We start from the raw sequence: 14737 nt of genomic DNA on the forward strand, positions 1-14737 counted from the left end.
CCTGCTCAATAGACCCTGCAGTAGCCTAAGATGGAGCTGCTGTCTGGCCATGACTACATTTGTCCTCTTCTGTCCTATATCCCTGGGAGCCTGGGGATGAGGTAGTTGTGGGTGTAACCACTCACTCAGATAGATCCTGCAGCAAAGGGTCTGTGTCCCCTGGAGGCACCAGCATTGTGCCGCCCTTCCTGGGACCAGGACACTGATGTTACTCATTCTCCCAAGGTAGGCCGAGTTTCCAGAGGAACATGGTGAGCCCCATTCCAAACTCACAGGGGGCTTCTGGGAATCAGAAGTGAACAGAGACACTGACTAAACCAGTATGGGGCCGGCCATTCCAAAGACTTCATCTTGTAGATGACCTTAATACAGACTATTTCCTCTGGGGGTCTAGGTGGGCCTGGCCAAGGGATAGACCTAGAGTAAAGTAGCAGGCATTTTGCTTCTTCCTTCCCTTGTTACTGGTGTTGTTCAGTAGAGCCTGTCAGTCCTAGCGAGCCACTCATCCTGATAAGTGAGTACTGACGAAAAACAGGAAAAGGAGATTATTCAGTGAGGCCACATTGGGAAGAGGAACAAGAAGTCCTGAGACAGCCAGGTGCATACCTTTAATCCCAGCACTTGGGAAGCAAAGGCAGGCAGATCTCTGTGAGTCAGAGGCCGGCCTGGTTTACAGAGCGAGTTCCAGGACAGCCAGGACTACACAGAGAGACCCTGTCTCGAAAAACCAAAGGGAGAGGGGGAGAAGTCCTGTGACACATCCACTCAAAGTCCACCAGTGGGGTTCTTCCATGAGGCTCAGGTATAAGCAGAGGGCAGGGGTCTGCTCGGCTGAGGAGTCCTGGTCAAGGCGTGGTCCTGCTCATCAGCACTGCCTGGACTCCAGGCTCTCCTGCAAGCTGGACAGACCGGTTGTCAGAACTGGGTGAGATTTAGTCCCAGAAGCCAAGTAGGCCTTCTGGCTGACACCAGCATCCCAGCCCTTTTCTTCTGCCAGGAACTCCTAGGAAAATTACAATTTCTGCAGGTCCACTGTTTCAACAGTCTGCTATAGTCTTCTGTACTATGGTTAGGCCACGATACTGCTTGTGGCCAGGATGAGACACTTGTGCCCTCCCTTGAGTCATTAGAATAAAACAATGGACCCTGAGACATCACAATGACAACTTGGCTCACAAGATGGCTTGGATATTAACTAAATTGCTCAATACTCAGATTTGCCCTCACGGTTTCAAAGATAGTGTGCCAGCTAGCCCTAAGGAGATGATTTCCAGTCAGCCTTCAGAAAGTGTGCTTTTGCCAGTAAACAGAGGAAGACTCAGGAGCAAGCCCTGGTACCAGTGTGTGTGTGTGTGTGTGTGTGTGTGTGTGGTGTGTGTGTGGTGTGGTGTGGTGTGTGTGTGTGTGTGTGGTGTGGTGTGTGTGTGTGTGTGTGTGGTGTGTCTGTGTGTGGTGTAGTGTGTGTGTGTGTGTGTGTGTGTGGTGTGGTGTGGTGTGTGTGTGTGTGTGGTGTGGTGTGTGTGTGTGTATGTGTGTGTGGTGTGTGGTGTGTGTGTGCATGTGTGTGTGGTGTGGTGTGGTGTGTATGTGTGTGTGGTGTGGTATGTGTGTGGTGTGGTGTGAGTGTTTGTGTGTGTGTGTGTGTGGTGTGGTGTGTGTGGTGTGTGTGTGTGGTGTAGTGTGTGTGTGTGGTGTGTGTGCATGTGTGGTGTGTGTGTTATATGTGTGGTGTGTGTGGTGTGGTATGTGTGTGTGGTGTAGTGTGTGTGGTGTATGTGTGTGGGTGTGGGTGTGGTGTGGTGTGTGTGTGGTATAGTGTGTGTGGTGTGTATGTGTGTGGTGTATGTGTATGTGTGTGTATGTGTGTGTGTGTGGTGTATGTGTGTGTGTATGTGTGTGTGTGTGGTGTGGTACGTGTGTGTGGTGTGGTGGGTGTGTGGGTGTGGGGGGGATGTGGTGTGTGTATGTGTGGTGTAGTGTGTATATGTGTGGTGTGTGGTGTGTGGTATGTGTGTGTGGTGTGTGTGTGGTGTGTGTGTAGTGTGTGGTGTGTGGTGTGTGTGTGTGGTGTGTGTGTGTGGTGTGTGTGTGGTGTGGTGTGGTGTGGTGTGTGTGTGTGGTGTGTGTGTGTGGTGTGTGTGTGTGGTGTGGTGTGTGTGTATGTGTTGGGGTGGTGTGTGTGTGTGTGTGTTTCTTTGTTTATAAACCGCTTCGTCGTCACCTGCGGCTGTCTTCCTCTGACAACTGCCTCTGGGATGTCAGAACACACCTTTGTCCTCAGGCCGCCTCACCTGCACCTGCTGCCAAGTCTCAGGATAAACAGACTTTGTCCATCCCTCTCAGTGGGTCACAGAAGCCAAAGAAAGAGTCCAGGGTGGAATGGTGACAGGCAAGATGGTCAGGAACAGGATGGCAAATACCACAGGCCTCCCTTGCTGTCCCTCCCTATTGCTGGCCATTTTCTTATGTATAAGGACTGTGCTGGCACCTGACACATGTCTCCAGAGCCCAAAAGAAATACAAGAACCTCCATTTGTGGCCTAGTCAGTGTAGAGAGAAATTGGGTGGAGGGGGTTCTGGAGAATGGATGGATTCATTTTTAATTATACCCACAGGTTCCCTAACCCACTCTGCTCATATAAGAGATATGGGTAGCCCAAGCTGGCGGCTCCTGCTTGGTATTTGCAAGATAAAAGGCAGGCAGATGTTACAGCTCATGGTTGCAATCCTAGCACTAAGGAAGCAGAGCAGGAGGATCCCATGTTTGAGGACAGCCTGGACTACAAAAAGAGATCCTTTCTCAAAAATAAGTAACTAAATAAATCACTGGGCCTGGGGCCAGGCTGGTACTGACACCTTTGAGTGGTATACCTCTGAGCAGGTGCTGCACAAACCCAGCCTGTTTGTTCACACGCTCAGGAGAGAGCCTGGGAGAGCCAGGGAAGACCATGATCCCAAAGGGACAGATTCAGGTCCCCAAGGCCTCTTCTTTCCACAGCTCCCTCTCCAACCTCACCTTGCTGCTTTGACTTTGGGCTCACAGCTGTTAGCAGACTCTCATGACCCGTGTCCGTTGCTCTAACCCAGATCTTGGAAGACCATTTGGGACCCAAAAGAGAAAAATTTTTGGCTCATGTCCACCTTACCTATATAGTAGTATTGTAATTTTCAGAAAGAATTAAACAAAAACCTTCATAGAAAGCTGGGGCTGTCGACACCTGAGGTGCTAGAGTTTGAACCCTGATATTGTATAAACTAGGTGTGCTAATCCACACCTGAAATCCCAGCACTCAGTGGGTAGAGACAGGATGGCTCGGGCCTCTTGAATACTAGGTGAGTGCTATAATGATGAAATACATCTCCAGCCCCAAACTTCTTTTAGTTGTGGCCAGCCTCAGGTAACCACAGAACTCCTCACTGGCACCTCTTCATCCATTGTAGCTTTTTCTTTAACCCAATCTAAAGGAAGGCTTTGCAAACATTATTAGGTTCAGTAGTCTCTTGTTCTCGGTTATTTATAAAGAAAAATGTGAGCTGGGTATGGTAGCACATACCATTAATCCCAGCACTTGGGACGCAGAGGCAGGTGGGTTTCTGAGTTCAAGGCCAGCCTGGTTCACAGAGCAAGTTCCAGGACAGCCGGGGCTACACAGAGAAACCCTGTCTCAGAAAAAAAAAGGGGGGGTGTGGGGAAGAGGAAGAAGAAAAGGAGGAGGAGGAGGAGGAGGAGGAGGAGGAAGAGGAGGAGGAGGAGGAGGAGGAGGAAGAGGAGGAGGAGGAGGAGGAGGAGGAGGAGGAGGAGGAGGAGGAGGAGGAGGAGGAAAAGGGCAGAGGAAGAGGAGGAGGAGGAAGAGGAGGAGGAGGAAGAGGAGGAGAAGAAGAAGGAGAAGAAGAGGAAGAAGAAGAAGAAGAACAAGAACAAGAAGAAGAAGAAGAAGAAGAAGAAGAAGAAGAAGAAGAAGAAGAAGAAGAAGAACAAGAAGAAGAAGAAGAAGAACAAGAAGAAGAAGAAGAAGAAGAAGAAGAACAAGAAGAAGAAGAAGAAGAAGAAGAAGAAGAAGAAGAAGAAGAAGAAGAAGAAGAAGAAGAAGAAGAAGAAGAACAAGAAGAACAAGAACAAGAAGAACAAGAAGAAGAAGAAGAAAAAGAAGTAGTGAACCAAAGTATTTGCAAATCATGCATAACTCCAGCTCCAGGAGACCTGATGCCTTCTTCTGAGCCACTATGATGTAGAAGAATGTGGTGGAGAGATGGAAGAGAAAGGAAACAGAACAGTTTGAGCATCATCATGAAGAGAGGTGGAACTGGAGGCTGGAGCGGGAGAGGAAGAGGTCTGCCCTGCCACCTGAGGTCTTGGTGAAGTCCCAGTCCACGCTGCTGCTGAGGTCTGGGTCTGTGACCATGGAACAGCATGGGTCGGTGTCAGTGACTGTGGCTCATATTACCACTAAAGACCATGCAGAGGTCCCTGGTCAGGGCTGTGCAGAGCTGGCACCACCCTTCACTGGCTGTAGCATTCTGGAGAGCTGGCCCCACTCCTCATCCTACAGCACTCAGGAGAGCAGTCCTAGCACATCGCCTAGGCAGCACAGTAGAACTGGCTCTGGTGGCATGGGTTCAAGTAAGCCTGCCCCGAGGGCGTGAGAGCAGGAGAAGTGGCCCTACCCCCTTGCTGGCTGAGATAGTGGGTGAGCTGGCCAGGACAACCCTGGAGAGCTTTCCCTGGTGGTGTGGGTGCAGGTGCAGGTGAGCTAGTGGGCTGACCAACTTGGCTACCATCCTAGCCCAGATCCAGGGCTTTGAGTTGGCCCTCCTCAACATCTACCTCATCTATGAGTGGCTGGAGCTCTTGAAAGGGCTGGTCCTGCAGATCCAGAGCTGCAGGATCCCCATGACACACATCCACAACAGGATGTCTGAGAGGAGTCCAGGTGAGGGTCCAGTACAGAGAGTGTAACAGAAGCCAGGGGCTTCAGACTAGACCTATGACCCATTGCAATGAACATTCGCAAGAAGTGTGGACAAAAGGGAATAGCGTGTGACGCACTACAGATTCCACAATGAGGTGTTTTTTATGTTTTGTTTTGTTTTGTTTGTTTTTATTTCCTTTTGAGGGGGAGATTGTGAGGGCAGGGGTCAGATTAGAAGGGATGGGGAGATGAGAGAGAGATTGGGGTGCATGATGTGAAACTCGCAAAGAATCAATAAAGAGTTAAAAATAATAAACAAATAAACCATTATGTAAAAACATATGTGATAAAGGACTTGTATCCAGAATGTAAAATAGAATTCTTACTATTTAATCATGAAAAGACAAAAGCCGGGCAGTGGTGGCACATGCCTGTGATCCCAACACTCTGGGAGGCAGAGGCAGGCGGATTTCTGAGTTCGAGGCCAGCCTGGTCTACAGAGTGAGTTCCAGGACAGCTAAGGCTACACAAAGAAACCCTGTCTCAAAAAAAAAAAATCCAAAAGAAGAAAAAAGAAAAGAAAAGAAAAGAAAAGAAAAGAAAAGAAAAGAAAAGAAAAGAAAAGGCTAACTTTTCAAAAGAAGAAAAAATGCATTTGGTTATTTTGGAAAATAAGTTTTTCTCTATGCCAAAGAGGATTTACGAATCAGTAAGTAAATGAAATGATTGTCAGACTTTCCAAACAGTGTGATTATACACCACAGGTCTGCTTCTTCATGAAACAGACCTGACTCTGGTTGTTTTAATCTCTCTCTCTCTCTCTCTCTCTCTCTCTCTCACACACACACACACACACACACACACACACACACAACCCATTTCCTCCGACACACCCTGACACAGACAGATGGATACAACCAAGAAAACAGAATTCTTATTATTCCCTATGACTCACACAGTGTGTCATCACAAAGACCGCCAATGCCTGCCTCACCGCATCCCTACATCCCGTGAGCTCTGGGTTGCGGTGACTAAAACCCTGGTGAAGTCAGCCAGGAAGTTAGCGGCTGCCATCCTTTTCCACCCAGCCCCTCTGCGAACAGTGGCAGCTCTGTCCACCAGCCATGAGGTTTAGAATCCCAGGGCCTTGGTTGCTTTTTCCCTTGCTCATTTCTGGATCACAGGCTCTATGCAAGAGAAGCAAGTCAAGCCAGAAAGCAAGCCAAGCCGGAACCCCTGCCTTGGGGTTAGAGGGGACGGGAGAGGGGGGGAAAGGCGGAGGGGGTGGGATGGGAGTGGGGCGCCAACCAAATGCCCCAGAAGTGTCCGCACACACTCAGCACACTCATGAAGAGCCCTCGCCCTGGGAGAAATGGGCCACTTTCCCTGCCCACTGCTCTGAAGGTGGATGAAGGTGGCTTAGAGAACACCGAGCACTGAAGCTCTCTGCACATGGCGGACGGGCGAACGAAAGAAGCCTAAGATGACTCAGAACAATGGAGATGCTGTGGTAATGTAAAAGTATCTCTAATAGAGCCACAGCTAACCTACGGAGTGCTTCATCACCAGGAAACAACCAACCAAAAAAAGCCGCTGAGAGCAGCCTTCCTGAGGTCAGAGCAAACCTCAAAATGACTCCACCCAGTATCCCAGCCAGAGGTGACCCAGCTTAGGGGTAAACATCGGCAAAAAACCGCATTCATCCCTCCAGGAAGTGACGCAGCCTTGTAAAACTGAAGGAGAGCAGCCATCCAGCTTCTGCTTCTTCGTTTTTTAAAAAATTACAGTCAGTTATCTAGTGTGCATGCATGTGTATATCCGTGCAGCACGAGGGAGCGAGCATGTAGAGATCAGAAACCAGCCTGCGGAACTCAGTTCTCCCCTTCCTCTCTGAGGGGAACAGGGATCAGTCTCAGGGGATCAGGCTTGACACCTGATCTGTTTTTATCCCTGGAGCCACTTGCCAGCCCTTGCTTCTTCAATTTTATATGAATGAGTTGAATGATACACTCCAAAATATTTACCTGTTTGCACTATTTCACATTTTAATAATGCCTTCAATGCTTCTTTAAGTTTCATCTGAATCTTTGTCTACGTTTATTGATGATGCCAATGGGTGAGATGAGAAGAAACTGGAAAATGTCACTCCCACAGTGGAGAGAGGAAAGGGGGCAACATAGGCTGCGCTGAAGGGCTACCTGTCGGATTTAACAAAAGATGCCGAATTAATATGTTCAAAGAACTAAAGGAAATTGTGATGATAAAAATAAAAGAGGCATGGAGACCATTCTCATCAAGTAAAGAATGTCAGGAAAGAGAAAACAGATTATATATATATATATATATATATATATATATATATATATATATATATATATATATATAATTTCTATCTATCTAGAGAGACAAACAGACATATATGTGTATATATGTAAATATGAATGTATGTATATATGCATATATATGAAACCCCGGAATGAAAATAAGCAAGAGCTAAAAATAAAAATCCCGAGAAAGTGTTGGTGAAGAATTGGACTAACAAAAGGAAGAACCATCAAGCTTGGAGTTAGAAGGTTGGAAATTATATAATTCAAAGAACAAAGTGGGGGGAAGGAATAACAAATACACAGAGTCTTGGAGAAACACAGGATGCCTCTAAGCACACTTGCCAATATACACACTAAGCCAATATACGCACTAAGCCAATATACGCACAATGGGAATATTAGAGGGAGACAAGACCAGGAAAAGAATACTCCAAGAAATGGCTAAACCCCTTACAGTTTTGATGAAAAAAAATGTTATTCTCCACATCTCAGAGGCTCAAACTCCAAGTAGAATAAAACAAAGAAATCCTCATTCTTATACATTATAGTAAAAATACAAAAAGGCAAACCCAAAGGAGAAAGTTTTAAAAATATGCAGCAAAAATATGACTTGTCACATACAGGAGAAGTCAAACTCATTAACTTATCACATTCATAAGTCAGAGAAGACAAAAGGTGATGGTGCTGGTGGGGTGGCAGCCGAACTGCTGAAGAGAACAGGCTGTCAGCCAGCCTTCCTCTATCTGCCGAAGAAATCTTTTAAAGCTGAAATAAAGGCGCTAAAGAGTTGGCCCAGTGGTTTGGGGTGTACACTGCTCTTGCCCAGGACAAGGGTTCAATTCCCAGCACCCATGTTTGGCAGCTTACAAACTCCTGTACCTCCAGCCTTAGGAGATCCAACAACCTCTTCTGTCCTCCATGTCCCTGAACTCACACAGGCACATACATGTAAATAAAATAAATTCAGACTGTTTCTGGCAGTGCTACATTTGAAGAAATCTGTTTAGGAATATGTGTCACCAAAAAATGCAAAATGTATGCTCTGAAAACAATAGGACATCATTAAAAGAAATTAAAGATATAAATAACTAGATATCCCGTGTTCTGTTCATGAAGCAGAAAACACATGGCCAAAAATGTCAATAGTCCCTGAATTGATCAGCACATACATGCAAAAAAAAATTCAACACTGAGAAAATGCCCATCAAAACCACGACAAGAGACCTCCTCATATCTACCTGGTTGGTCAAAATTAAAGAGTACACACCAGCAAGTGCTGTAGAGAGTTTGAAAACCTCGTTCACTATTAATGGGGTTTATAAAATGAAATTGCCACTTTGGAAAACAGAGAGCTCCCCTAAGGGCTGAACATATATTTACCATATAACCCAACTATGACATTACTATAGGAGGTACATTAAATTTCCCAAGGGAAATAAAAATATATGTCTACACAAAATCTTCTACATAAATACATATGATGACATTGTACACCGTAGCCCAAAACAGTGCAATGTCTACACATTTAGATAACCCCACGCCATATCAATACTATGAATATTATCCATCAATAAAAAGGAATGAGGTACAGACCCAGGCTTCCACCTCATGATGAACCTTGAAAGCATCCCACCACATGAAAAGGCCTATGGTAAAAGTCAGCACATGAGGTCGAGAATGTGACTCGGGGTCAGCATGCTTGCCCAGCATGGACAAGGCCTGCAGTTCTGTCCCTAGGACTACAATACAAAACAAAACAAAAGCAGCCAAATTAAAGACTGTATTGTATGAACCATCCCCAATAAAGAAACACACATGTTCAGATACTGGATGAGAGTGTCTGACCTGGGAAGAGAATTGAACAGGGTTGCCTGCTGATGGGCTTGAGAGCTAGTTCAAGAGTGATGAAATACTCAGAAGTAGAAGATGTCGGACTGACGAGCTGCCTCCATGAGTAAAGTGCTTGCAGCACAAACATGAGGACCTGAGTTCAGATCCCCAGAACCCATGTAGAGCCAGATGAACTATTATGTGGCTGTAATCCCACTGCTCCTAGGGTGAGATGGGAGGTGAAAACAGGAATCCCTAGAAGCTCAAGGGCCAGTTAATCAGGCAGACACAATGGCAACCAAAAAGAGACCCTACTTCAAACAAGGCCAGATACTCCAGGTTCTCCTCTGACCTCAACACAAGGACCATGACAATCAGGCACCAGCACTGTCACACAGAAACATATACACATACTATCACTATCACACAGAAAAACATACATACATACATATATATATATATACTATACATACATGCACATTCACACATACACATACTATATCAAACAGAAACACATACACATACATACATACATACATACATACATGCATGTGCGCACACATATACAAACTCACAAAGGCCTGAAGACACCACACACTTGATTCTGTGGCAACATCAAGAACTGCAGAGCTGCACAGTTTACAAGTGTGACTTCTGTCATGTAAAGTATATCTCAACAAACCTGTTATTAAAAAGAAATTAAACACTCGGGGTTTTTGTTTGTTTCTGTTTGTTTATTTTGCAGATGGTCAAGAAAGTTCACAGCCAAGTCCTAAGGAAAGAGCTGGGGTGGTTGCCCATGTGGTTAACTGTTGCCTCTTCCTTCTTCCCGGGAGGAGGCTAACCTGAGAGGACACTGTAGAGACACGTTGCTCATGCTTAAATGGACCGATGCTAATTTCTTATTCAGTCACCTCTGGAATTAAAGTCTGTTTATAGAAGGATTTTAGACATTGTGGTAAGAGCTTTTCTAGCTTTTTTCATACTTGGATGGAAGAAGTTTTATTTGTAAGAATCTCTTCAAGTTAGGTTCACAAATAGACACTTTATTATCTGCACAACTTGAAGTCATGGCACCTTACACATACATACATACATACATACATACATACATACATACATACACATACTATATCAAACAGAAACACAAATGTACATGCATCCATATGCACACATACACATACTATCACTATCAAACAGAAATAAATGCATACCTCCATGCATGTATACATGAAGTCATAGCACCTTAGCACAAAGGTATGGGATGTTTGAGAGGGAACCTTTCCTTAAAGACGTTTGCTTGCAGCCGGGTGGTGGTGGTACACACCTTTAATCCCAGCACTTGGGAGGCAGAGGCAGGCGGATTTCTGAGTTTGAGGCCAGCCTGGTCTACAGAGTGAGTTCCAGGACAGCCAGGGCTATACAGAGAAACCCTGTCTCAAAACAAAACAAAACAACAACAACAACAACAAAAAAAAAAGTTTACTTGCACTTGCACTTCCTGTCTCAGGAGGGACTTGGGTCTCATCTTTAAAGATGGTGGAGCAGGTGAACTGGGGAGATGGCTCCATCAGTAAGGTGGCTGCCTTGAAAGTATGGGGACTGTGTTCAGATCCCAAATGCACATAAAAGCCTGACATGATAGCGTGTGCATGTGGGATCTGCTTGTTTCCAAGTCCCCAGTGCTGGCAAGGACTTAGAAACAAGCAGATCCCACAGAGCTGGCCAAATGGCAAGTTCAAGCTTGGTGAGAGACCTCGTCTCAAACTATACACAGTGGAAGAAGACCCCCACACATACACACACAGCCACACGGACCTCTGGCCTCCACATGCACAGGCACAGGCATATGTACCTGTGCACCTACATAAAGCACATGCATATACCTCACATACACACAATTGCTTTTTTAATAAGGAAGCAGGCTGATAAAAGTAAATGAGAGGTGAGGTCACATACGAGAAGGGCCAGCATCCAAGAAGCCTGTGCTCTTTGCTTAGTCAGCATCAGATTGCCTTGCAGGGTTTTCAGTTTTGTGCAGGACTTATCTTTATGGTCTTTTATAGCTTTCATACAAGCTGAAACTGCCAGGCTTGAACTACTGGGGGAGTTCAAAATCAAATGTGTCTTTCAAGTACAGTGCTTGAAAGTATAGGTACCCCCAACCCCAAAACCACACTTTGCTGTTACTCCAGACTTGGTCAGTATTCATTCATCAACAGTTTTGGTGTGTACCAAGTGCCCAGCCCCATGTCATTCTAGAGTCTAAAACACTATTGTAATAATTACCCAGGCATGAGAGCACAGTCCTTCTGATGAAGGGTAAGGGAGGCTGCCTTTTTTTCCTCTAGCTAGAGGGCACGGACGATGGAGCTCAGAGCAAAGCCTGCTAACAAGGATGCTGGCCTCATGCAGACACACGTGCATAGCTGGTCTGTCTTGCTCGACCTTGAGCTTTTATGAAGGAAAGAACTATGTCCTGTGCCTAACACAAACCCTGGCCTGGGGCAGGTATTTAATGTCGACTGAACAAATGACTAATTAATTCCTTTCATCAGTCCACTAAAAAAAAAGAATTTGGATGGGTCCCTTCATCGGTCCAATGCCTTCATTTATTCATTTGTAAAACGAGAAAAAAAAGAGTATTTATTCCATAGGACAACACTGAGAGCTCTTTTTTTTATTTAAAATATCTTTTTTTGTTTTTTGTTTTTTATTAGATATTTGCTTTATTTACATTTCAAATGATACCCACTTTTCACATTACCCCTCCGAAAACCCCCTATCCCATCCCCTCCCCCTGTTCATCCTCCCCTCCTCCCCAACTTCCTGACTTGCATTCCCCTATTCTGGGGAATCGAACCTTCACAGCACCAATGGCCCCTCCTCTCATTGATGTCTGAGATGGTCATCTTCTGCTACATATGTAGCTGGAGCTGTGGGTCCCTCCATGTTCACTCTTTGGTTGGTGGTTTAGTCCCTGGGAGCTCTGGGGTTACTGGTTGGTACATATTATTGTTCCTCCTGCAGGGCTGCAAACCTCTTCAGCTCCTTGGGTCCTCTCTCTAGCAGCTCCATTGAGGATCCTATGCTCATTTTATTGGTTGGCTGTGAGCCATGGGTGTTTTGATCCACTTTCCAATAAGGATCAAAGTATCCACACTTTGCTCTTCCTTCTTCTTTGGCTTCATGTTGTCTGTGAGTTGTATCTTGGATATTCTGGGCTTTTGGGTTAATATCCACTTATCAGTGAGTGTATACCATGTATGTTCTTTTGTGATTGAGTTACCTCACTCAGGATGATACTTCCTAGCTCCATCCATTTGCCTAAGAATTTCTTGAAGTCGTTGTTTTTTAATAGCTGAGTAGTACTCTATTGTATAAATGCACCACATTTTCTGTATCCATTCCTCTGTTGAGGGACATCTGGGTTCTTTACAGCTTCTGGCAATTATAATAAATAAGGCTGCTATGGACATAGTGGAGCATGTTTCCTTATTACATGTTGGAGCATCTTCTGGGTATATGCCCAGGAGAGGTATAGCTGGGTCCTCAGGTACTACTATGTCCAATTTTCTGAGGAACCGCCAAACTGATTTCCAGAATAGTTTTACCAGCTTGCAATCCTACCAGCATTGGAGGAGTGTTCCTCTTTCTCCACATCCTCTCCAGCATTTTCTGTCCCCTGAGTTTGTTTTTTTTTAAATAAATAAATCTTTTTTTTAAATTTATTTATTTATTTATTATATGTAAGGACACTGTAGCTGTCTTCAGACCCCAGAAGAGGGAGCCAGATCTCATTACGGATGGTTGTGAGCCACCATGTGGTTGCTGGGATTTGAACTCAGGACCTCTGGAAGAGCAGTCAGTGCTCTTAACCGCTGAGCCATCTCTCCAGCCCCTCCCCTGAGTTTTTTTTTATCTTGGCCATTCTGACTGGTGTGAGGTGAGTTGTTTTGATTTGCATTTTCATGATGATTAAGGATGTTGAAAATTTCTTTAGGTGTTTCTCAGCCATCCGGTATCCCTCAGTTGAAAATTCTTTGTTTATATCCCTCAGTTGAAAATTCTTTGTTTAGCTCTGTACCCCATTTTTGATAGGGTTCATTGAGAGCTCTTGAAGCAATACAGCATATACACTAAGCACCCAGTACTCTATAGTCGCTGGGTGTGGTGGCATAGGTCTGTAATCTCAGTCCTTGAGAAGATTAGAAGTTCAAGGTCTTCCGCAGATACATAGCAAGCTCAAAGCCAGCCTGGGCTATTTGAGACTTCATCTCAAGAAACAAAACAAAAACCCACTATGGTTTTTACTCTTATTATGATGAATGTTGGGAGGCACAGGAAGCCGAGAGTGACCTTTCATCTCTTCTGTTTGTTTGTTTTCCTCCCAGCACTATAAGATTGAATCCAGGACTTGTGTTTGCTGGGCAAGCACTCTACCATTGACCTATATCTTCAGACTGTTCCTCATGACCTTCTGGCCCAGTTTTTATCTATTGAAACAGAACTGAAGGACATATGATCCAGCTAGGTTGATGGAAACCTGCTCTATTGTAGGAACTTGAGTCTTAGACCCTGAGGATCTAGGGGTTCACACATCCAGTACCCCTCCCTCCCACATAGCTTGAGCCAGCTGGTTGCCACATTTCACACTTTCACTAGAGAGGAGATGGGGAGTTCACTTTGGAAACATTAATGTTTGGTTTAAAAGAACATTCCCAAAATGATGCCAGCCAGCTGGTTACTGAGGCTTCTGCCTTTAGGTTCTGATCCTCTAACTGGAAGTGTGTTTGTGTGTTCATGTGTATATTCACATGTAGGGAACAGTTCTGTCCCATCAAGAGAAATCAGTCTTCCAACAGATATACTACAGCATTGCTACTACAGGGAGTGGCTTCCCCAATAACAGACCTTTGGGTAGAAGGGCTTCTCTTTCTTTGGAATATTGCTTGGTTTACTGGACTATATCCCCACAAGCTGCAGCTAAGATTTATCTGCCAAGATTTAAGGGCTTTCCAAAGCAACCCCTTGGGCATAAAAGCCTTCAAAAGAAACTAGAGCCCCAGGTCTAACCATGGGCAGCCATATTGTTTAGCCTTTACCTTTATCTTTACCTTTATCAAGGTTCTAAAAGACATGCAGTACCGCATATGGCTACTGTGTGTTCATGACCGGTCAGGACACATTGTTGGACACCTCTTCCTTCTCATGGAGAGAAAGAGATCTACATCCAAGGTCTCCAGGAAAGAGATGCAGGGAGCTAGTCCAATCTCACCTCTGATCCCAGCACCCATTCTTCTGTACAGAAAGAACAGGTTTGATTCCCCTCACCTTAGTCTAGCTTCATGGTGTGCAGCCTGTGTAGTAGCCACACAGGGCCACACTTGATCACATTGATCTGCTTTGTGTGTTTTGAATTTTTTCTTTCTTTAAAAGCTTTTTTTTTCAGCCAAGGGCTTGCTGTATAATACAGGCTAGCCTCAAAGCTCTTGCTCCTCTAGACTTGTACCACCATGCCTGGCTAGAAACCTTTAATTTCAGAGTCAAGGAAGATCACTCAGTCAATAAAGTGTTTGCCATGCAAGCAGTATGACCTGAATCTGAGCTCTAGAGCCCATGTGAAAAAGCTCAGAGTGTAGAAGTATATCTGTTATACCAGCACTGGGA

At 45.1% G+C, this 14737-nt stretch overlaps 1 protein-coding gene across 5 annotated transcripts in view; it reads left to right on the top strand.

Annotated features, from left to right (window-relative positions):
* The window catches only part of LOC127695263 (solute carrier family 22 member 4), a 50573-nt gene that overhangs the window by 5698 nt on the left and 30138 nt on the right, over positions 1–14737 (top strand). Inside the window, exon 1 of one of the 5 annotated variants that reach the window (XM_052197295.1) lies at positions 9951–10025. The exons of the other annotated variants lie outside the window; for them this stretch is intronic. The gene's annotated coding sequence lies outside the window, so the exon portion shown is untranslated. Of the gene's footprint in view, positions 1–9950; positions 10026–14737 lie in introns of those variants that run through there. 5 annotated transcript variants of the gene reach the window in all.

The sequence above is a fragment of the Apodemus sylvaticus genome, chromosome 10 (assembly GCF_947179515.1).
Source record: "Apodemus sylvaticus chromosome 10, mApoSyl1.1, whole genome shotgun sequence".
Lineage (NCBI taxonomy): Eukaryota > Metazoa > Chordata > Mammalia > Rodentia > Muridae > Apodemus > Apodemus sylvaticus.